Source organism: Panicum virgatum, chromosome 8K, assembly GCF_016808335.1.
Source record: "Panicum virgatum strain AP13 chromosome 8K, P.virgatum_v5, whole genome shotgun sequence".
Classification (NCBI taxonomy): domain Eukaryota; kingdom Viridiplantae; phylum Streptophyta; class Magnoliopsida; order Poales; family Poaceae; genus Panicum; species Panicum virgatum.
Window position 1 is genome coordinate 48,809,605 of NC_053143.1, and position 24,358 is coordinate 48,833,962.

Consider the following 24,358-nt stretch of genomic DNA (forward strand, 5'->3'; position numbering starts at 1 on the left):
GGCGATCCGCCGGCGCTGGAGGTGCCAATAGGGTGGGCGGGCCGCCGGCCGCGGAGCCGCCAGAGGCAGCTCGGGTCGGCGTCTCCGTCGAGCCCCGCCACACCGTTGGACTATGGCGGCGGCGGATCCGGCGCAGCCGAAGGCCAAGCGGAGGGCGCCCGACACGCCCGGATCTGGTGGTGGCGTAGATCAAAGGAGGCCTCCGCGTGCGCCATGGTAGTGGTGTGGTGGTGCTCCAGTTGACTGGGAGTGAGGAGCGGCGGGGTTGAGTTCAAGTAGATTCGGGATAGGAGAGAAGAGAGGCCGGTTGGAGAAGAATGGAAAGAGGAAGAAGATGACCTAGGTCCCACACGTCAGCAATGGGGGAGAGAAGAGCCAGTAGGGATATTTTGGACCATACAAAAATACAAAGATCTGCGAGTGGACCCAAGAGCATCAAATACATATAAAATGTCACATCTCAAAAACGAATTGTAATGGCATATCTCAAATAGGTGACCTAAAAGTGACATTTTAGAAATGGGTCCCTAAAAGTGACCCTGATTTCTAGGGGCCGATTGGAACGCAACGCGTCCCTAGAAATACCAATTTTCAAGTGCGATCCATGTTTTCCTCCACCCTTATAAATCAGAATCATTTACATGGGTGGTTCACCCCATGATTTTGCATCTAGAAACTCATTTTCAGGTGCGGATTGAATGCTACCATATGCGCCATGAATATTTGGTGCGGAGGAACCCCTCGGCCGTCCCTAAAAATATTTGGTAATTCAACATACAAATCACCTTTATAATGTGTATATCTATTTTTGATGAAGATATCAAAAACAAAAACTTGTGTCATCACGCTGCAACATGGACCTGCATCGGAGCAGGTAGGCTCCTCTGGAAACAGCATTCAAAGAGGTAAATCAGTTTTCCTCAAAAGTCAAATTGTTACACGTGCTCTGAATATTCCACATATATAAAAGCTGCAGCCCAACAAAAATCAAATTTCTATCTACTAAAAGCAAAACAGTTACATGTACAAAAAATAAAAACTACATCATTTTCGCCAGTCCCGAAGCGTCGGATGATTCGGGTGAACTATAGCTGCACGCCACAGCACTGCCATAGCTTCCTCCGTGTCCTCCTCGCTGTCGTCTTCAGATCGGAAGCGAATTAACACATTCTGGGGCGACGCAGGTTCCCCAGGCCCAATTCGAAATCAGTGATGCTGCCAGCGATTTCTCTCGTCTTGCGCACAGGGAACGTTAAGTCAAGGTCTGTGAGCCTCGGCATGGCTCCCTGCCAAAATACCACAGGAGGTGTGAAGTTCCGCAACTTGCACTGTACCAGGCTTGGGAACGAAGCTGCACCCACAATGAGTCTCCGAAGGATTCCTCTCTCCTCATGCTCCACCGACAGATATAGATCTCGGAGAGCTGGAAACCTCCCGAGGATTTGGAGATCCTCCTGCTGTAGCTCCTTAACAACAACGGATAAGATGGAGAGATATCGAAGATTTTTTTTAGAAATATGAATATATTAATATTCTAGCCGCTGCATGAAACTCTGCATATAGCTGTTCATTATTACAAACAAAGTTCTTCCGAACACCAAGAGGGACGACTCAGTTTGAGAAACAAGAATAAAATTATCCATAGAAAATTCTATTACTAAAAGATCATCCAATGGAAGCAAAAATCTCCATAGCTGGAGTTTCAAGCACACGGCACCCCAGAGTAACATGAGGTCGCTCCATCTCCTTCTGTAGCAAAGCCCAAACGTGGATCCAGTGTGTCCCTCGGAAAATAACCTGTAAAGGAGTAACAGCTCTGGAGTTGTCAAAAATCATGTCATTTCTACTTAACCAAATTGCCCAACAGACGGCCGAAGCTCCAACCAAAGTTTTGTACATAAGCTTCTTATTAAGCCCAATTAACCATCCATTAAACATATGGAGAATATTCATGGGTGGTGTAATATTAAAACAAACATGTACAATCCTCAAAATAATTCTAGCCAATTGACAATCGAAGAAAAGATGTTGGATAGTTTCATCGAAATTACATAAACAACACTTTATACTTCCCTTTCATTGTAGAAGAAAAGATGTTGGATAGTTTCATCGAAATTACAGAAACAACACTTTATACTTCCCTTTCATTGTCGACGTGCTAGATTATCTTTGGTTAGAACTATTCCTTTTTGTAAATACCAAATGAAAACTTTAATTTTTAAGGGTAGTTTCAACTTCCAAAAAATATTATTATACGGCACAGCCAAAGGTGCCACCAAAGTCCTATACATAGATCGAATTGTAAACTGGCTATTTTGTTTTGGCATCCATAAAAAGGTATCCTTCTGATCTGTTAACTGAACATTTACAACTTTAGCTACCAGGTGATGCCAGGCTTGTAAGTTGTTCCCAATTAAAGATCTTCTGAAGGCTACATTTAAAGGATTCGACCTAAGGACCGTTGACACTGTTGCACTCTTCTTTTGTACAATATTATACAAATCTGGATATTGAATTTTAAAAGGGGTGGTCTCCAGCCAGGCATCCTCCCAAAAATGAGTTTGAGACCCATCTCCCACCATGAATTTGCCCATTCTCAAAAAATCATTGTTGACTTTCATCAAGCTAGACCAAAAATGAGAATCACTCGGCATGTATTCTACTTGTGTGATGGTTTTGTATCTCAAATATTTATTTCTTAAGAGCCTTTGCCAAATTTCATCCTCATTAATAAGCCGAAACACCCATTTACTGAGTAAACATCTATTCTGTAGGTCAAGGTCTAAGATTCCTAACCTTCCTTGATCTTTAGGAGTACAGAGTATCCCCCATTTTGTTAGTCTATACTTTTTCTTATGACCATCGCTTTGCCAGAAAAATCTAGATCTATAATAATCCAGTCTTTTTAAGACACCACGAGGTACCTAAAATAAAGAAAGCATAAACATAGACAAATTTCTAAGGACAGAATTAATGAGAACCAACCGCCCACCTACAGAGAGCAATTTACCTTTCCATCCACTCAATTTCTTTTGGAATCTTTCCTCCACTTCTTTCCAATCTGAGTTTCTGAGCTTTCTATGATGCATTGGTATTCCTAAGTATCTAAAAGGAAGGGCACCCATATCACACCCGAAGATTTGAGAGTATTCCCTCCCTAGATTTCTAGCTTCACCATAGCAGAACATCTCACTTTTATGAAAATTGATCTTAAGACTAGACAATTGCTCAAAAGCACATAGCAAAAGCTTCATGTTCTTGGCCTCTTCTAGATCATTTTCCATGAAGAGAATCGTATCATCCGCATATAGCTGAAGCGATTATGATTCAACAATATAGGCCCATTTGTTTGCTGAATGTAAGTTTCAAAATTTTTACAAAGGTTCTAACCAACAGAATTCTTTTGGTAGCTCAAAAGGTTATAATATCTTCTCAAATAGCTTTTCTTTCTGGTAGGTTTATTTTGGAGAGTGTAGTTGTCTTACATGAGACAATTCATGAGTTGCATAGGAAAAAGAAAAGTGGGGGTCATTCTTAAGTTAGACTTCGAAAAAGCTTATGACAAGGTGAAGTGGCCTTTCTTGCAACAGGTGTTGCGTTTGAAAGGCTTCTCAAATAAGTGGATCTCTTGGATCCAGCAAGTCACAGAGAAAGGGACAGTAGGTATAAAAGTGAATGATAATATAGGGCACTATTTTTAGACAAAGAAGGGGGTCAGACAAGGTGATCCGTTATCTCCTATTTTTTTCAATATTGTTGTAGATATTTTAGCTATTTTAATCGACCGTGCGAAAGGGACTGGGTTAATTAGGGGTGTAGTCCCAAACCTGGTTGAGATATCAAAGATGCGAGGGATTCATCCATTCTGGCCGTGCAGAGAACCAGCAGTTCCTCATTTCAATTCTACGGAGATGAGGAGGGGCGCACCAGGCATCAAATCCTCCGATTTTGCCTAGAAGAATCGTACCACAAATATCTACACTGGGACACCTAACGGAGTACTCACACGGAACCTGAACCTCTGAAAACGACGTTCCATGTGTTACAGGATCATGGTTGGTTTTGGGGTTTTTTATTAGGTTCACAGTGCTGTGTTGTTAGCAGCCCAAGCACTACTACTCCGACCCCAGAGGTGTCCGGACCAAGGCCCAAGTGGCAGGTGAAGCCCAACAAGCGTATGAGTGGCCCAGAGTGGGTGAGGTAGACGATGTATAAAGGAGAGTGAGCCGTATGAGCTCAGAACTCATGAATGTACAAGCACATTATTCCCAAATCAATCTGACCTCCTCCGATCCCCAATTGCTTGCTACCCTCTTCCCAATTCTATTCTCTGATTCGATTTCCGCCTTCCTCCGCTCGTTGCTAACATCTGGTATCAGATTCACGGTCCTGTGCCAGTTCTGGATCCACCCCACTCCCACTTTACCAGGTTCCAGTGCTCCCTTGGCGCCATGGATCCGACCTCGAAGCTCCTGATCGATGAGATGAAGAAGCTCGGCGATCGATTTGCCCTGGTGCAATCTCTTGTCGACAGCCTGGAGGGCTCCCTTGGTGACAGTTTCAAGTTGGTGGAGCAGTCGGCCAACAACCTCGTCGCCTGGCAACCCGGCATCGACGCTGCCATCACGGATCTCACTGCCAAGCTAGGATCTGTCGATGAAGTCAAGTCCCAGGTTGGCTCTGTCTCCACCAAGCTGGATCAAGTGGTCCTCGATCGTCATGTAGCAGGTTCGGGGATCCTTCCGAACCCTGTGGCGGCCGCGGCGTCTTCGCCTGCCGGTAACCTGGCCGTCGGCCCCGATGGGCACCGCATCGACAATCATTACTGGGAGCCTGGGTTTGAGTCGGTCACGACTATCTCCCACCTCCCGGTCAAGGGTATGCCGTCCGATCTGCCTCCCCTAACTTTTGATTCGCGTCCCTTTTCCACTTACCGCTTTTAGAGTTCGTCTGGTCCTGCCATGTACCCTGCTACTGGTCGTTTACCCAAGCTTCCCTTCCCCAAATTTGAGGGCGAAAACCCCAAGTTGTGGCAGTCCCACGTCGAGAGTTATTTCAATATGCATGGTGTGGATAAATCCTTTTGGGTGAAGTTGTCGGCCATGTACTTTGATGGCCCGGCGGCGCGCTGGTTTCAAACAATCGAGCGCAATGCCCATTGCTTGAGTTGGAATGATTTCTGCAAATTGATTCATGATAGGTTTGGTAGAGACCAGCACGAATTGCTCATCTACCAGTTGTTTCATATCCGTCAAACAGGGTCTGTATAAGAGTATGTTAAGCGCTTCGCTGAATTAGTTGATCAGTTGTCAGCCTACACTTCTAACACAGATCCCCTGTATTATACTTTGCGCTTCATCGATGGTCTTCATGATAATATCAGATCTATTGTTCTTGTGCAAAGACCCCAAGATTTGGATACTGCTTGTGTCTTGGCTGCCTTGCAGGAAGAGGTGGGGGATTCTTCTCGCCGAAGGGAATTCTGACGCCCTGATCCACCACAACCATCGAAGCCGGCGTCCCATGGTCCTCCTCCACTTCCTGCTCCGCCGCGTGCGCCCCCAACAACATCCACACCAGCTGTGGATCGCCGTGGAGTTGAGGCTTCTCGTGCTGAATCGTCCCCGAAAGCCAGAGCCACTGCCCTTCGCACCTACCGCCGCGCTATGAGCCTCTGCTACAAATACGGTGAGAAATGGCATCGCGACCACTCTTGTGCCCCCACTGTACAGTTGCATCTGGTGCAGGAACTATGGGAATTGTTTCAGTTGGAAGACGACTCGCCCGAGCTCCAACCTGATTCAGCAGTGTCCTCTGATCAGTTGTTCTTGGCAATTTCAAAGGCTGCTGTTAATGGTGTTCCTGCTCCCCGAACTGTGCAGTTTTCGGGCTCTATCCAGCAGATTCCGGCTTCTATATTGGTGGATTCTGGTAGGTCGACTTCTTTCATTAGTTGTCAATTGGCAGCTCAGCTTTCAGGTGTTCAACCATTACAGGTTCCTGTCTCTTAGCAAGTCGCTGGTGGTAGCATTCTGTCTTGCAATTCTGTAATTGCTCAAGCCCAGTGGTTTATTGGCTCAGTTCAATTCCAGTCTGATCTCAAGGTGCTTCCACTGACAGCATATGATATCATCATTGGTATGTATTGGTTAGAGGCATTCAGTCCCATGACTGTCCATTGGCAACAAAAGTGGCTGCAGATCCCATATCAGGGCAAGATGGTGCTGCTCCAAGGGGAACTTCCAGTCCAACTTGATAATCTGTTAATCCAAGTATGTGCTCTGTCTGAAGCTGAGGTGCAGCACTCTGAGGTGTCACTTTTGCCGCCTGACATTCAGCTACTTGTTGATCAGTTTAGAGCCTTGTTTGAGGAACCCACCGACTTGCCTCCTTCTCGGGCCTGCGATCACGAAATACCTTTGATTCCTGGAGCCCGGCCTGTGAACATCCATCCCTACCACTACCCTCTGGCTCTTCGCGATGAGATCGAACGCCAAGTTGCTGACATGCTGCAGAAGGGCTTGATCCAACCCAGCTCCAGTTTGTTTTCGTCCCCTGTCCTCCTAGTCAAGAAGAAAGATGGCTCATACCATTTTTGTGTGGACTTTCGGCATCTCAATGCACTCACCATGAAGTCCAAGTTTCCTGTTCCGGTTTTTTATCAGTTGATGGATGAGCTCGCTTCGGCATCTTGGTTCTCCAACTTCGACCTACGGGCAGGGTTCCACCAGATTTTGCTGAAACCCGGGGAAGAGTTTAAAACTGCCTTTCAGACTCATTTCGGCCAGTTTGAGTTCCGAGTCATGGCCTTCGGATTGACAGGGGCACCAGCATCGTTCCAGGGAGCCATGAATGCTACTTTGGCTCCGGGGCTGCGCAAATTTGTCATTGTATTCTTCGATGATATCCTGGTTTATAGCCATTCTTATGAAGAGCATTTGTATTACATCCGTCAAGTGTTTGCATGGTTGGCATGTGACCAATGGAAGCTTAAATTCTCTATATGCAAGTTCGCTCAACGGTTTATCTCTTACTTGGGACACATTATTAGTGAAACTGGTGTAGCAACCAACCCTGCCAAGGTTGAGGCTGTTGCCAGTTGGCCTGTTCCCACCTCTGTCAAGGAATTGCGCAGCTTCCTCGGCCTCGCTGGATATTATCGGAAATTCGTTCGACACTTTGGCATCATTGCCCGGCCCCTCACCAATCTGCTGAAGAAGAACACTATGTTTGTGTGGACTGTTGAGCATGACGACGCGTTTTCAGCCCTCAAGGCGGCCCTATCCTCAGCCCCAGTTTTGGCACTGCCGGATTTCTCTATTCCATTTGCTATTGAGACAGACGCATGTGCCAATGGAGTAGGTGCTGTCTTGGTCCAGCGTGGTCACCCGTTGGCTTTCATCAGTAAGGCGCTTGGTCATCGTACTATGGGTCTTTCCACTTATGAGAAAGAGTATTTGGCAATCTTAGTAGCAGTTGAGCAGTGGCGCCACTATCTTCAGTTTGGGGAGTTTTTCATCTTCACTAATCAGCAAAAGCTTAATCCACCTTAATGAGCAGCGCCTTCATACGCCATAGCAACAGAAGGTCTTCACCAAGCTCCTCGGGTTGCAGTACAAAATAGTGTACAAACAGGGCTCTGCCAATCAGGCCGCCGATGCATTATCCCGCCGGACATCCTCCCATGAGCTACTGGCCATTTCCACCTGCACACCACAATGGTTGGAGGCAGTTGTGGGCTCTTATGCTAATGACTCGGTGGCTGTGGATCTCATTGCCAAGCTGTCTTTACACCCTGCTGCTGTGCCCAATTACACCCTACTCTGGTGTGCTGCTCTATAAGAACCGTATTTGGCTCGGGCATGACAAGTCCTTGCATCAACAGGTTATCTCCGCCATGCACAGTTCTGCACTGGGAGGACACTCGGGTATTCCTGTGACTTACAATCGCCTCAAACACTATTTCTTCTAGCCCGGCATGAAGTCAGCAGTCCGAGAGTATGTGCAGACCTATTCAGTTTGTCAGCAAGCTAAGCCTGATCACGCTCGCTACCCAGGCCTTCTCTAGCCCTTGCCTGTACCTTCTTCAGCTTGGGATATGGTGTCACTTGATTTCGTGGAGGGCTTGCCTCGCTCAGGAAATTCAGACACTATATTGGTGGTTGTCAACAAATATTCCAAGTTTGCTCACTTCATCCCGTTATGCCATCCGTTCACTGCCTTCTCTGTGGCAAAAGCTTTCATGGATCAAGTCTACAAGCTGCATGGTATGCCCACCTCTCTCATCTCGGATCGTGACCGGGTGTTCACCAGTAATCTGTGGAAGGAATTGTTTGGTTTGGCTGGAGTTCAGTTGCGAATGAGTTCTGCATACCATCCCCAGACAAACGGTCAGACGTAGCGTGTCAACCAGTGTATAGAGATGTACCTGTGCTGTTTCGTGCATGCCTGCCCATCCAAGTGGTCTTCCTGGCTATCCCTTGCCGAATTCTGGTACAACACGAGCTCCCACTCCGCCTTGGGGCGTTCTCCGTTTGAAGTGTTGTATGGGCATGCTCCTCGTCACTTCGGCATTGATTCTGCATCTGCCTGTGCGGCCTCTGATTTATTTGATTGGCTTCAAGAATGCGAGGTCATAAAAAATTTGGTTCGTCAGCACCTTCTCCGTGCTCAGGATCACATGAAGCGGCAGGATGACAAGGGGCGCTCAGAGAGGGTATTCCAGGTTGGCGACCATGTTTACTTGAAGCTTTATCCATATGTGCAATCGTCCTTGGCCCCTCGTGCCAACCAGAAGCTTTCCTTCAAGTTCTTCGGCCCATACACTGTGGTGCAACGGATTGGTTCTGTGGCTTATCACTTGGACCTCCCTTCGTCAGCACTTGTCCACCCGGTGTTTCATGTTTCTCAATTGAAGCGAGCTATTGGTACTCAAATGGTGTCTTCTTCGCTGCCTACTGCTCCAGCTTCACTAGCTGTACCGGATCGCATTCTTCAACGCCGAGTTTCTACAGGTGAGCATCCTGTGCTGCAGGGTCTCATCAAGTGGTCTGGTCTGCCGACTTCGTTGGCGACTTGGGAGAATCTGGAGTCGCTGTGTCAACAGTTCCCACTGGCTCCGACTTGGGGACATGTCGTTTCGCAAGGAGAAGGGGGTGTTAGCAGCCCAAGCACTACTACTCCTACCCTAGAGGTGTCCGGCCCAAGGCCCAAGCGGCAGGTGAAGCCCAACAAGCGTATGAGTGGCCCAAAGTGGGTGAGGTAGACGATGTATAAAGGAGAGCGAGCCGTATGAGCTCAGAACTCATGAATGTACAAGCACATTATTCCCAAATCAATCTGACCTCCTCCGATCCCCAATTGCTTGCTACTCTCTTCCCAATTCTATTCTCTGATTCGATTTCCCCCTTCCTCCGCTCGTTGCTAACATGTGTGTCGTACCATAACCTTTTCACTTGTTAAGCCACAGATAAAACCTTAGGTAATTACGGGGAAGTCATCCCAATGTACGTTACTTACTCTTGCGCCGAGCTCAGTTACGATACTCAGAACCACTTCATGGCGTCCTCGACGATGTCGTCGTCAGGTTTGGGTGCCCCGTACGGCCGTACCTCAATGTAGCGACGTGTAGAATCAATGGACACAGATCAAACCTTCAGTGCTGAGAAATAAAAAACAAAACTTCTTGTGCTGAGAAAATTGACTCCAAACAAGTGGCTTCACTAAAATAAGAATCCTATTTTGGCGAAGCCACTTGTTTGGAGTCCTATAATAGCAATTTTCTCTCTTGTGCTCATGCATCCTTACTCCTTAGGCTACAAATTAAAATATTAGGTCAAACTACAACTATTAAAAATGGCTGAAGTCTGAAAGTTAACCATGACTTACAAAATCATAAAAGCGTTCTCGTTAAGCAAATCCATCCACCCTGCAATCATAAAAACGTACATGGGCTCGATTGTTTGGATTTTATTTTTTACTCATGGGCCGGGCCGGTAAGAATAGCCCAATCAGCAAATTTACAAACTACTCGCATCTTAGCGAAATGTGATTGCTTAATAATAAAGGACATGACAAAAAAAAGGCTGGCAAGAAGGTTGCTGGGACAATTCGTCAGGCGATGCGCGTGTCCATATAAAGAGAGGCGAGAAAGCGGAAATACTAGGAGTCGCTCAGGCGACTGACAGTCAAACTATCACATAAGGTCTAATAACTACTTTTTTGTTTTAAAACTTTTTTGGAACAAATATTTTATATTGCTGGAATAATTAAAAAATTATTCTGGAACAAAAAAATTTGTTTCCGAATAATTTTGACTGAATTACACATGTGGATCAATTTATTGGACTGCTTTAGATCCGAAACACAAAAATTGAAGTGAGAAATAATATGTGCGATAGCTCGGCTGGGGGTAACGTGCGTTACCCCCAACGTGACCCGCGCGCGAGAGAGTGTTTGCTGCGTCGCTGCCATGTTGCAAGGTCCGTGGCTGCCGACAAGCCAACAGCTCACGTGACTGGTTCACGCCTTATATGGTCACTGTAAATCATTACTGATTTCTTAGTTTTGATTTCTGTAATTATCTATTTATTATATTAATGAGAAAATATTAAAATAAACCACTACATTTGCCGAGAGAGTCCAAAAATTTTCACATTAATCTAAAAAAGAAAAAGATTTACACCATTGAATTTTACAGAGATCCAAAGATCTAAACTAACTCATAAAGTTGATATCAAATACGATTAACAATTAACAGTCCTTGACGAACACGATTATAATTAGCTAAGTTTGTAACTTAAACAAATTAGGATTTGATCAAAGAGTCCATGACGAATATGATTAGAATAGCTAAATTAAAAATAAGAAAATTAGCACATGATAAAACAATACGTATTGGATATAATTAGTAAATAGCTAAATTTGAAATAAAAAATATAAAAAAATTAGTAGTTCACTTAAGAGTCTATATCAAATATGACTAATGGACAGATAAATTCATAATTAAAAATGAAAATATTAGTAGTTGATTTGTATTCCGATTAACAAGCAAATTAGAAACAAAATTAGCTTAACCAATAGGATAAGTCAAATAAATTAATAAATTAGGATGGCCCTCGACGGCGGGTGGGCGCTCGACGGCAACGGCGGGTGGACGGCGACGGCGGCGATCCGATTGGCTTCCGTATTTTTACCTCCCGGGAAGCACGATATGGAGATGAGGATAGATAACCGGGTTGGTTAAGCTGTTGATGCCCATTCTTCTAGTTTTTCCTTCTTTTTTTAGGTAATCCATAAAAATAGAGAAGCTAATGGAATTGCCCTAACTCGTGCAAATTTTGACCTGCGAATTGCAGCACTAACAATCCAGATGTCACAAGTGAGATTTCAACAAACATTTCGAGTGCTAGAGTCTGAAGAAAAATTATACCATTTCCTAAGAGCATCTCCAGCAATAGTCCCTATTTTCGGTCCCTACTTTATTGAGTAGGGGCTCCTCCTATTTTTAGAGGCTATAATTTTTATCCTCGACTCCAGCAAGGATTCTCAAATTTCAGCCCCCTACTCTCCTATGACATGTGGAACCCATATATGAGTGCCTCATCTATTTTTATTTTTTTTCTCCCCTCCCGATACATCTCTCTAGCCTCTCTCTCGCACCTCTCTCTGGTCTGTCTCTCTCTCGCATCTCTCTGGCCTCTCTCTCTCACACATCTCTCTCGCCTCTCTCCTATAGGTTCCATGGAGGCTAGCACCGAGCTCGGCCAGTTCTTGGGGAGGGATCAAATCGACAGGTATCTCTCTCACATCTCTCTTGCCTCACATCAAATCGACGTTCTTGAGCTCCGGCAGCCTCCGGTGGATCCACCATGCGCCGTTCTTGGTGGGTGACACCATGGAGCTGAGCGGCGAGCATGGAACGCTCGTAAATTCGAATTAGGAACTTAAATAAATTTAATTAGATTTGTTTAGGTTTGATAAGGTTTTATTTAAATTATCTTGAATTTAGAGTATTTATCGAGAACTAAGTAAATTATTTAGCCATAAAATAAATATAGGGAAAATAGGTTTGTGCATTTCATGCTGGACTGTGTTGACGCAAAAATCAACACACTGAAATCCGAGAGCAAGTATTCGCCGAGTCATGGAAAGTCAACCAAACGTGCCAGTCAATTTGATCTGAAATTGATAAGGGAGAAAAACAAAGACAAATTTGAGAGCATATCGGCTGGGATTCCGAATATCTATCAGATGGGCGTATCGGCAAGCTTTGCCGATACTATAGACGATAAAAAGATATTAAATACAAGAGCGTAGTAGAAGAGCGCATCGGCAGGATTAGCCGATGCACTAAACGACAAAACCGGCTTTGAATAGCCGATCGTGTATGCGTGACAAGATCTAAGCTACGAATGTGTAACTCAGATGATGTGAGCTAAAAACAAATCTAAACCGGCTCTTGAGATAACAAAAGTGTTACTCCAAAACCTAAAGCCGATCTATTATGTTTTTAGATGTGATAATGGCTAAAAAGCATAGGAAAACCTACAAATCTAGCCGATATCGATAATTGGTGAATAAATCTAGACGAGACGACAGCGATGTACCCGGAAGTCAAAGCCTAGATAAACTCGATAACTTTTGAATAGATTTGAACGAAACTACAGTGATGCGCCCGGTAGCTAAAGCTCAAATATACTCGATAAAACGTAAACTCACCAGCAAATCAAGTCGCTCGAATGTGAGGCGTCCTTGATCAACTTGAAAGAACTCATCGATAAAAGAAAAGAAAAAAGTGAAGTCGCCCAAAAAGTGCAAAGAAATTGTAAAGTTTGTTGTATTAGATGTGTATCAAGTTTTTCCGGTCCCTTACAACCCATATTTATAGCCTAGCGCTATCAAGTCCTAGCCGATTACGGCGAATATTACTTGACTTAAAAGAAAAGACTATCTAAAGATAAACTACTTTAAATATTACAACCGAATCATCAAGATTCTCGTAGAGTCCGGATCCTCTCCTCCTTCCTTGACTTCATCGGTAACTATCCATCGGCCGAACACCAGAACGGACAAATCAACATCTTCACGGCATATTCCTCTGGTCCATCGGACGGACTCTATCGGCCGATTCCAATACTATGCATCTTTTGGTTTCTTCCAAATTGGTCACCTTCTCTTCACAAAAATCACTTTCTTTGACACGTATCAAAAAATGGTGTCAACACATGCCCCCCAATTTTGGAATAATTTATTTTGTTCCGAAACTACTCCAACCAGCATTTAAAGCCATTCCTCGTACCCCGCGCATACGGCTTACCCCATACGATCGGGTAAAACTCTTTTTTGGCCCTGGCCTTTCACCTTCCGTCTGCACAAACCCAACACGCCGATTCACCTATCATCTTTTCACTCACCCAGACTAGGCCATAAATATCACCTTCCATCCTTGTATCGGCAACAAGTCTCCATTAGCTACAGAGCCTCCTCTCTTCCTTCTTCAGCAAAAACCCTAGGTTTTCCTATAGCAATGGCGGGCTCCAAGCGCCCCGATGAGGGTCCCTCTAATGCCCCGCCGGCGATCTGTCGCCGCGTGGAGTGAGCCCCTCTTTCTTCCATCTTCGGATTGCCATGCTTTTGTTCAACTTCGATCTCTAATTTCTTTGCCTCTTTTCTGTAAAGTGACGATGCCTCTTCCGGTTCCTCCAACTCGGAGGGAACCCCTTTTCATGGTGTTCCCGAGAGCACCAAGGAGTACATTCGCCAGCTCCTTCGCGAGAAGGACGAAGCTTAGCAGAATTATTCCCAAGAGACTATCTGGTCTCAGTACCTTGCCGCCGAACTGGAGGCGGCGCAATCCGATCGGGCAATTCTCCAGGCCCAGCTCACCGTCGCCGACTCCAGGGTCGCTTGTAAGTTGCCCCTTCCGAAGCATTGCTCTCTCTTGTTTTTCTGACTCTTTTTCTGATATCTTGCTTCAATCCTGGAGTCACAGGTCCAAACCCTCCATGCCGCAGCCGCTACCGCGACCGGGTCAGTGAACGCTAGCGGTGACACCATCGCTGCCCGTCTCCAGGACATCCCCAACCGCATCCGGGAGGTCACCGAACATGGGTTCCATCGCGGTGCCACTGTAGCCCTCGCCACTGCCCAGTTTCAGACTGGTTACAACCTCCTGCAGGTCGAACCGGTCCACCCTCTGCTGGGCAGCAAGGACTGGTGGGTCTTCGAAGAGCTCGCCGACGACATGGAGATGGCAGCTGCCGCCATCTCTGAAGATGTCAGTATAGAGGCGTGTAGCGAAAATGGCCTCTCATGCCATATTTCAATATAATGTTTTAGTGATTGATATAGACAACACAACACTTGGACTAATATGATTGTTAAGATGACCATTCTCAGCGCCCTGAAACCACTTCGGTCCAAAGGACAAGAACTGAAGAGACCGTGAAGAAACCAAGTCAAAGAAATCAAGACAGAGATACTTTAGTATCACCGGTTGAACCGACGCTGAGAAAATCACATACGTCGGTGCATTGACTTGGAGGACACCAGGAATTTTGGTTTCACCGGTTGAACCGATGTTAGAGAAGTTGAATATGTCGGTGCAATGGACCCAGAAGCTGAGGCAAGGTCTATACACCGGATGAACCGACGATTCGGTCTTGGTGAACGTCGGTGCAGTTGTCCAGAGAGTTGATTTTCTAGAGTTCACAGGACAACTACACTCACCGGTTAAACCGATGCAGCATCGGTTGATTGCCCGTACACGTAACGGCTAGTTTTTGAGGCGGGCAGTTTAGTATCACACCGGTTGAACCGACGATGGCTATTGGAGGTGCGTCGGATTAACCGGCGTTAAGTATTTTTCTGGCAGCTTTTCTCCAACGGCTATATTTGCTTGTGCTGCCTATATATACCTCCAAGGCCGGGTCATTTGAGGTTGTTGGAGACTCTGGAAGTTCTATTGAAGATCAACATCAACTCCATCCACCATATTGAGTTTAGTGCCACATTCAAGCTTAGAATAGCTTAGTGCAAGTGTGAGCTTGAAAAGCTTAGTGCTTGGGAGGACTTGATCTTGCGAGATCAACCTTGAGCAAAGTCTTGCTGCGGCAAGCAACCGTGTACTCATCGTGTGACCCTCCGGCTTGGTGTGGAGAGGCAACGACACTTTGTGCGGGGAAGGAGACCCCTTTTGGTGAGAAGCTCCGTTAGTGAAGACGGTGCCGTTGGTGACGCTTTGAGAGAGACGGTAGCGGTGGCTTTGTCTTGGTGACTTGGCGCCACTTAGCCTTTGCTTGCCGGAAGCCTTGGTGGCGAACGCAAGACGGTGATCAAGCAAAGAGACTTGGCATCACACTTGTTCTTGTTGGACAAGTGGCCGTTGACGTAGGGAGGGACTTGGTGTCCTAACCGAACCACGTTAAATCGTGTGTTTTGGTGTCTTCACGGGAGTTTGCATATTCTCTCCCTTACCTCTTTACTTACTGTATTACGTTTCCGCATTTGCTCTATCTTGCGTGCCTTTACTTTCTTAGTTAGTTTGATTAGGATTGGCTGTAGGTTGCAAGTCTTTTAGGGGTAAGTAGAGAGTAGCATAGATAAACCTTAGTCATAACTAGCATTTATAGGACGTGTTAGATTTATCTCATGCAAATAGATTGAGCCCTAGGATAGAAAGCAATTAGCGACCCTATTCACCTCCTCCCCCTCTAGGGTCGGACACCCCGGTGATCCCTACAAGGCGGTCATCGGCAACGTCTTTGCCGATGATTAGATTTCTAGGAGTAGCATCTTCCTAGAAACAATCTTTTGTTGTATCGGACAGATCCTCAGATCGGCCCCTTTGTAAACAGTATTATTAATGAAGTATTTCCCTTTTCCTGCCAATTCCCATTGCAATTTCCCAATTGACGTTGCAAAAAAACCAACTCTGACCCGAATTTGAACAATCAGGATTGTGTAGATTTTTTGCACTAAGGGCGACACATATCGTGTCGGCCATAACAATCCAACCGATAATTCAATTAATCGGCTATCCATCCACCCAAACGCTAGGGTAATACTTCTTCAAATATTTTCCATTAAGAGCTCTAGAATACTCTTCCCCTTCGAGTGTCTCTAAAATATAAGCATTGCCAGGAACGCATCTATTTACTCTGAATGGTCCTTCCCACGTTGGCGACCATTTGCCGAATTTTGAACTCTTTGTTTCTATCGGCAGTATCAACTTCCAAACCAATTCCCCTTGCTCAAAGGTTTTGGCTTTTACTTTTTTATCATACCATTGGCTAACTCTGGCTTTATTTGCCTCAACATTTATAAGAGCCTTCAGCCGATGGCCAGCCAAACCCTCTAATTCATCTTTCATCAGAGCAGAATATTCATCGGCCGTCAATTGATTATGAAACGTGACACATCGTGAACCAAATTTCAACTCTCATGTGAGAACAGCTTCATGTCCGTATACCAAATGATATGGAGACACCTTTGTAGCACCATGACAAGCCATTCTGTATGCCCATAAAGCTTCATGAAGCACAATATGCCACTTTCTAGGATATTCATCAATTTTCTCTTGATCAATTTGATGACCCCTTTATTAGATGCTTCTGCCTGACCGTTAGCTTGGGCATAATATGGAGAAGAATTCAGCAATTTAATCCCATTCCAGTAGCAAATTCCTCAAATTCATCTGACACAAACATAGTACCCTGATCGGTCGTAATGGTCTGTGGAATACCAAACTGATAGATAATATGTTCTTTGATAAATTCAATAATCTCTTTTGATGTAACATTTTTCAGAGGACTTGCTTCAACCCACTTGGTGAAATAATCAGTAGCCACCAAGATAAACTTATGATTTTTACTGGATGGAGGATATATCTGGCCGATCAAATCAATTCCCCATCATCTAAACGGCCACGGTTTGATTATGGGATTCATGGCTGATGCAGGAACTCTTTGCACACTCCCAAACTTCTGACATTCTTGGCAACCTCTGTAATATGTGAAGCAATCTTCCAGCATCGTTGGCCAAAAATATCCGTGCCTCCTGATCACCCATTTCATCTTATAGGCCGATTGATGGGATCCACAGACGCCTTCGTGAATTTCACCCATTAACACCTTTGCTTCTTCTTTATCAATGCATTTGAGCAAAACCCCATAAATTGTCCGATAATATAAATCTTCCTCCAACAATACATACTTGATTGCCTGGAATCTAGTTTTTCTATTCACTTTCTTAGATGGATCTTTCAAATAATCAATAATCTCTTTCCTCCAATCATTGGCTGTTAACTCCAAGGTCATTATTCCTTCCATCGGCCGATATCCTGATGCTTGCTGAGCCAGCGGATTTGCATCACTGTTATGAAATTTGGGAACATGCTCGATGGTTACCTTCTTGAATTCTTTCAGCAGCCGAAGACATTCTTCATGATATAATTGTAAAATATCATCTCTTCATTCATACCCTTCAACTAACTGATTGATCACCAGCATAGAATCTCCAAAAATCTCAACAGCATCGGCTTTTATTTCTCGAAGTAATTGAATCCCCTTCAGAATAGCACGATACTCAGCTTGATTATTGGTTGAAGAGGCTTCAATCGGAAATGAGAACTCAAAATTTGCCCCCCGAGGGGAAATCAGCACCACACCAATTTCAGAACCGTTCCCACACGAAGATCCATCAAAGAATAAAGTCCAAGGAACAAGATCTATCATGTTTAGCTTTGGTCCACAATGTTGCACAATAGAATCGGCAACGACTTGACCCTTAACTGGTTTAGCCGATTCATATATCTAATAACGTCATTTTTGCTCATAACAACACATTCAGCCGACAATAAATAATGTCTAAGCTTGGTACAGGAGAAGTATAAGCAAAGACATAATCTCTTGATGGGAGAATACCAGGTCTCAACATCCAGCAACCTTCTGCTCACCAAATAAATAGCTCATTCTTTTCCTTCAAATTCTTGAATAAGGGCCGATCCGATAGCACGCTCATCAGCCGATAAATACAATTTAAATGGCTTGTGCTTTTGGGGAGGAACCAACACCGGAGGCTTTACCAGATAATGTTTGATTCATCCAATGCCTTCTGATGTTCCTCTCTCCATACAAATTCCTGATCGGCCTTCAACTTCAGTAAAGAACTGAACGGCTGAATTTTTTCCTGACAGATTAGATATAAATCTTCGAATAAAATTAATCTTGCCAATCAATGACTGAAGTTCAACCTTCGTCGTAGGGGCTCCAACTTTGTCAATAGCTGATATAGTCTTCTGACTAACTTCAATCCCTCGCTCATGTACCATAAAACCCAAGAATTGGCCAGCTGATACACCAAAACGCACTTGTTTGGATTCATATTTAAACCATGTCTTCTGGTGCATTCCAAAGCTCTACGCAGATCGGCCAAATGTTCTTGGTGCCCCTTTGACTTCACAACCACGTCATCAATGTATATCTCCACAATTTTGCCAATTTGTTCGTGAAAGATATAATTCATGGCTCTCTGGTATGTAGCACCGGTATTTTTTAGTCCGAAGGTCATGACTACCCACTCGAATAAACCGAGATGTCCCGGATACCTGAATGCAGTTTTGTGGATGTCTTCCTCTGCCATAAAAATTTGATTGTATCCAGCATTGCCATCCATAAAACTGATCACTTTGTACCCAGCAGCAACATCTACCAATATATCAGCTATCGGCATAGGGTAACCATCCATCGGCATAGCTTTGTTGAGATCCCTGAAATCAATGCACACTCGTAGTTTGACATTTTTCTTGTAAACAGGAACGACATTAGAAATCCTTTTGGCATAATGACACTGCCGAATAAAATTGGCTTCAATTAACCATGTGATTTCGGCCTTATCCGGTAAAATCTTAGGATTACACCGTCTTGCTCCTTGTTGATATGGCCGATATCCCGGTTTTATAGGCAAACGATGTTCCACAATAGATCTATCCAAGCCAGACATCTCATAATATTCCCAAGCAAAGCAATCTTTGTATTCTCTTAATAAACTTTTCAGTTCCTGCTTGTATTCAGGATCCAAGTTGGTACTAATAAACATCGGCCTTGGTCTATCCCCATCTCTAATATCAATTTCTTCTAACAAATCGGCCGATGTAAATCCCTGTCCCAATTTCCCTTCCGAAGAATCGACTACTTGGATCGGTGTAGAATTGTCACTGGCCGATTCATCATCGGCCTTAGCCTTAACATGCCAAACTTGTGATTTGACACCTTTCTTGTTCAGAGTTTGTCCTTGTTCTTCCTCAATGATTTCCAGCTGGTGTAACCTCTGAACACGTTGCTTCTGAGACTTGGCCAAACCCGCTGGTGAAGCGTCCCCTCATAAGAGAAGACTTAAATGTGACACAAACATCAGTCCCAGGAGGCTGATAACATATTTATTACATCAGATGATACATCAGCGTACAACTCTATGCAGTAATGGGCAGTGAAGCGCCACTATCGCGAGGATAACAACTAAAACCCACACTACGACATTTACTACGAAGAGGCCATCAGAGTCTTGCGCCATACGGAGCTCCCTGCGGGTGACCCTATCCACAGGCAAAGTTGGGTGTAGGACGGAACCCCTACTCAACGTCTTCGGGAACGAAGTCTGGATCTTCCTCTATAAAAATTAGGAAATGGGTGAGTACAAACATACTCAGCAAGTCCAACCACACCCACGGAGGGGGGGTATATACAGAATATAATGCACAGGGTAAGTCAAGGATAAGGCTAGGGTTTAATTTGCGGAAAGCTAATTTTTATGCATGGGTTTATTTGAAAGAAATGGGTTTTCAAAAGCCATTATCTTGCACTGAGTAACCCGTAGGATTGATCCATACAGGATCCAAGTTTTAAATTGCTACCGGACTCCTGATCCGCTGTAGCACACGGCACAACTGCCGGACACTTTTCCAAAATGACTCAGGACAACCCATCCATTCCTAGAAGAAACACTAGTTGTGTGACCAAACCGTAACTCGCCTAGTACCATGGGCACGACTATTCGAATAGATTTTAACTCTGCAGAGGTGTGCAACTTTACCCACAAGAGGGGTACCACAGCACGATCACCTTAGTGTCAGTACAGATCCCAACAAAGCCATTATCCACCTTAGCTAGACCTGACTAGCCACCACGGGATCCACCAAGAGGCCATTGACCTATCACCGAGGTTTAACCAGGGCATCAGTCACACAGAGCTTATCCCTCCTTCTTGGTCATCCATTGCTCTCAGCTCTCCTGATGGCTATCAGACAACTAGTGGGGTTTATGCTAAGTCGTTGCCCATACAACGGTCGAGTGGTTTGCACAATAGTAGAGTTAGGCAAGATGACACATCAACTCGGTCCTTAATTGTGATAAGATGGATATCTCCCAACCTTGCTGAACCACACAGGTACGAGCACACCATTCGGCAATTCACACAGAAGTGCCATCCATCCTGTCTAAACTCATCTTTCGAAAATTCCACATTTTCCATTCTCACACACTCACACATTTTCTTTTTATAAAATAAGTTGTACCGTGTTTAAGATCCTAAGCGTTCTAGCAGCGATTAACGTCCAAACAGAACACATTCAGACATTAATCTAGATGGTCAAGGAATGATTATAACAAATCAAGGGGTGGCTATCCAACCGTATTTTCAGCAGGTAAAACACATGCAGTTTTGTAAAACAGGCCAATAGGTTGTGTTTATAAAACCTGGGACAAAACATGCATCAAAGGGCGGGATTGAACTTGCCACTCTCAAAGCCTTCCGGGAAGTCCTGATCGAGGTACTGTCCTTCAGGTTCGGGGTCACGGAACTGGTCCTCGTTCACTTGCTCACAGTACTGCTCATCGACGGGTTCTCCCTCGTTCACACCGTGATCTACGACGCACACAAACAAGCACACAGTCAAGAAAAAGAAATAAAGGTTTTATCGTTGAGCTCGAATCGAAAACAATTAAGATATGTTGACAGGAGTAATATTTTTGGGCGGTTTTCTAATGGCATGGCCGAAACTATCTTAGAAATGGCATGGTATAGTTTCGGAGCGATTGGAGGATTTTTGGCACATGAAATGATAGGGTAACGAGGAGTTTAGGGCTAAAATTATTTTAGGGATGGCATGGGCTTGATTATAATTTCTGGGAATATTGGTGGTCACTCTGAAAATAGCCAGGGGCATACTTGGAATTTTGTTTATATGGTGGAGGGACTAGTTCTCAAAAAGAGAGAAGGGAAGGGGCCTTTTTGTAAAAAGTTATAGAGATGGGGGATGGACTCTTAATGGAAATGGGGAAAAGGGAGGGGGCCCAAGGCAATTTTGCCTTTCCTCTTCCTCTCTCCCATGGAATAGTGGAGGGGAGGGGGCGCTCGGCGCCGATTCCGGCGCCCTGGGGCACGGCGGCGGCCGGGGATGGAGGCAAAAGAGGGAGGGAGGCGAGGGGATTCCATCCCCCTCCTCACCTCGGGCCGGGATGGAGCATGGAGGGCGGGCCACGAGGGCTAGCGGCAGCGGCGCTAGGCGGCTCTGGCAGCGGCGCTAGGGAACTAGGGAGGAGGAACGTAGGGGCGGCGTGGCTTGTGTGGTGGTGGGCGACGCGAGGGGCCTTTTTATAGGCGAAATAAGGCGGTGGGGATGAGGGGCGCCGGTGGTGGCCGGTGAGCTCGTCGGGGCGGCCTTAATGGAAGCGGGACCGGCGATGGCGCTGTGCTGCACGGGTGTCGAGGCGAGCAGGGGGGCGGTGGCATGTACCGGGGACGGCGGTAGCTGAGGGGGGTGCTCGCAGGGGGGGTCGTCGCACGGCGGCTGTGCGAGCTCTACTTGCAGTGAGCGCGAGCGCCAAGGCGGCGGTGCTGTGCCGGCGGCGTGGCAAGCGCAGGGCGATGGACGGGTCAGGCAGGCGTGAGTGGAGGAGGTGGCACTGTGCTTGACGACGGGCGGCACGGCGAGCCTCCGGACGCATGGTGCACGTGGGAGCAGGGCACGTGTGCGCGCGCAGGGAGGGAGGGGCGTTGTGCGGCCGGCGGTAAGGGTGAAGGCGCTGTGCTCTGCTCACGCGCAGGTGGGGTGGTGGCGAGCGGCCGGTGGTGGTGCGCATGGGTGCACAGGCGCGCGCGCGTGCAGTGCGTGGAGGGGGCGGCGCCGAGCTGAGCAGCGTGCGGGGAGGAAGAGGAAGGGAGAAAGAATGAGGAGGGAGAAAAAGAAAAGAGGAAAAAGAAAAAGAAAAAGGAAAAAGAAGAGGAAAAGAAAAAAAGAGAGAGGGAGGAAAGAGAAAAAGAAAAGAGGGCACCGGCGGGATTCGCGGCAACGGTCGCGAGCCGGTCGCGGCATCGACGAGAAGCGACGTGCACGAGAAACAAGGAGAATAGGAAAAAAAGTTAGGCGGCGACTGATGCGGGTGTCGGGACGGCGAATCGTCGGGAAAGGTTTCGGGAGATTAGGGGTTTAGAAAAGATTTGAGCTCAACGATGCAAAATAAATTTTGAAAATTATTTTTTGCGCGAGATTTATTTTGGTAAATTTTTGGGCTATTACAAACCTACCCAACTTAAAATGAATCTCGTCCTCGAGATTCGGCTGGCTTCAAAAGAGGTGGAGAAACTCCTTCAGAGCATCTTCACGTTCCCATGTAACTTCTTCTATTCCGTGTCTGCTCCACTTGACTCTGCAAATGTGTTCTTCAGAGTTTCTTGTCCTCCTAGTGACAGTATCCAAAATCTTGACAGGTACTTCCTGGTACCGAAGGCCTGTTTGTAGATCTATTTCTTCTTCTGGCACATGCTCTTTCTCAAGTACCCTCAAACATCTCTTTAGCTGGGATACATGAAACACCGGGTCTATATCTGACATTCCTTCTGGTAGCTCCAGACGGTATGCTACGGCTCCGACTTTCTTCAGAACTTGGTACGGTCCAATGTACCGAGGGGCCAACTTTCCTTGTACCTGAAATCTTCACGTTCCCCGAATAGGTCAAACTTTAAGGTAGACAAACTCTCCCGGGTTGAAGCTTATTTCTCGCATCTTCTTGTCTGCATAGCTCTTCTGTCGAGACTGGGCAGCCTTCAGCTTTTCTCTAATCTCGGCCACTCTTTCTTCGGCTTCTTTTATGAGTGCGGGTCCAACTAGAGCACGTTCTCCAACTTCTAACCACATCAGAGGAGTTATGCATTTTCTCCCATAAAGAGCTTCGAATGGTGACATGCCCAACCTTGCTTGAAAACAGTTGTTGTATGAAAATTCCGCATAGGGCAAACTCTGCTCCCAATCCTTGCCATAGGTAAGAACACATGCTCTAAACATATCCTCCATGATCTAATTTATCCTTTCTATTTGGCCATCCGTTTGCGGGTGATAGGCGGAGCTGAAATCCAATTTGGTGCCCATGGCTTTGTGCAAACTTTTCCAGAACCTAGAGGTGAATTGGGTCCCTCTATCTGAAACAATTCTACTAGGCGCACCATGCAACTTTACTATATTTTCCACATAAAGCTTAGCTAGCTTTTCTCCACCGTAATTGGTCCGCACGGGTATGAAATGAGCCGCTTTAGTGAGTCGGTCCACTATTACCCATATAGAGTCATGTCCTTTCTGTGTTATGGGCAAACCCACTACAAAGTCCTTTCCTATCTCATCTCATTTCCAAACCAGGATGGGTAGAGGTTGCAATAATCCTGCTGGCTTCTGGTGTTCGGCCTTGATCCTTTGACAAGTATCACAATGGGCGACAAACCGTGTAATATCCGCATTCATTCCCTTCCACCAATATTTTTGTTTTAAGTCCATATACATCTTGGTGGATCCTGGGTGGATGGAGTAGGCCAAGTTATGGGCTTCATCCATGATTATTTGCCAGAAGTCTCCTTCCTGGGGCACACAAATCCTATTTTTATACCATAGAGTTCCCTCATTATCCACTCCAAAATCCGGCGCCTTATTTTCCCCAGTCTGCATTCGGATTTCCAACAAGTCTTTGTCCGAACTTTAGGCCTTTCTAATTTTATCCTCTAGAGTAGGTTGAATGCTCATCCTGCGAATGGAATCTCAAGGGATAATGTGCACATTCAATCGTGCCATTTCTTCCTGCAGATGGGCATTCTTGGGTTATGAGATTTCCGGCTTAAGGCATCAGCTACCACATTAGCTTTGCCAGGGTGGTAATTGATTTCCACATTATACTTCAAACTCTAGTTGGGTGAAAATATACTTCAAACTCTTGTGGTTGGTGTAGATCTCACACTTATTTCCAATTAGATAATGTCTCCAAATCTTGAGGGCTTGCACTACGGCTACAAACTCCAGATCATGTGTTGGGTAATT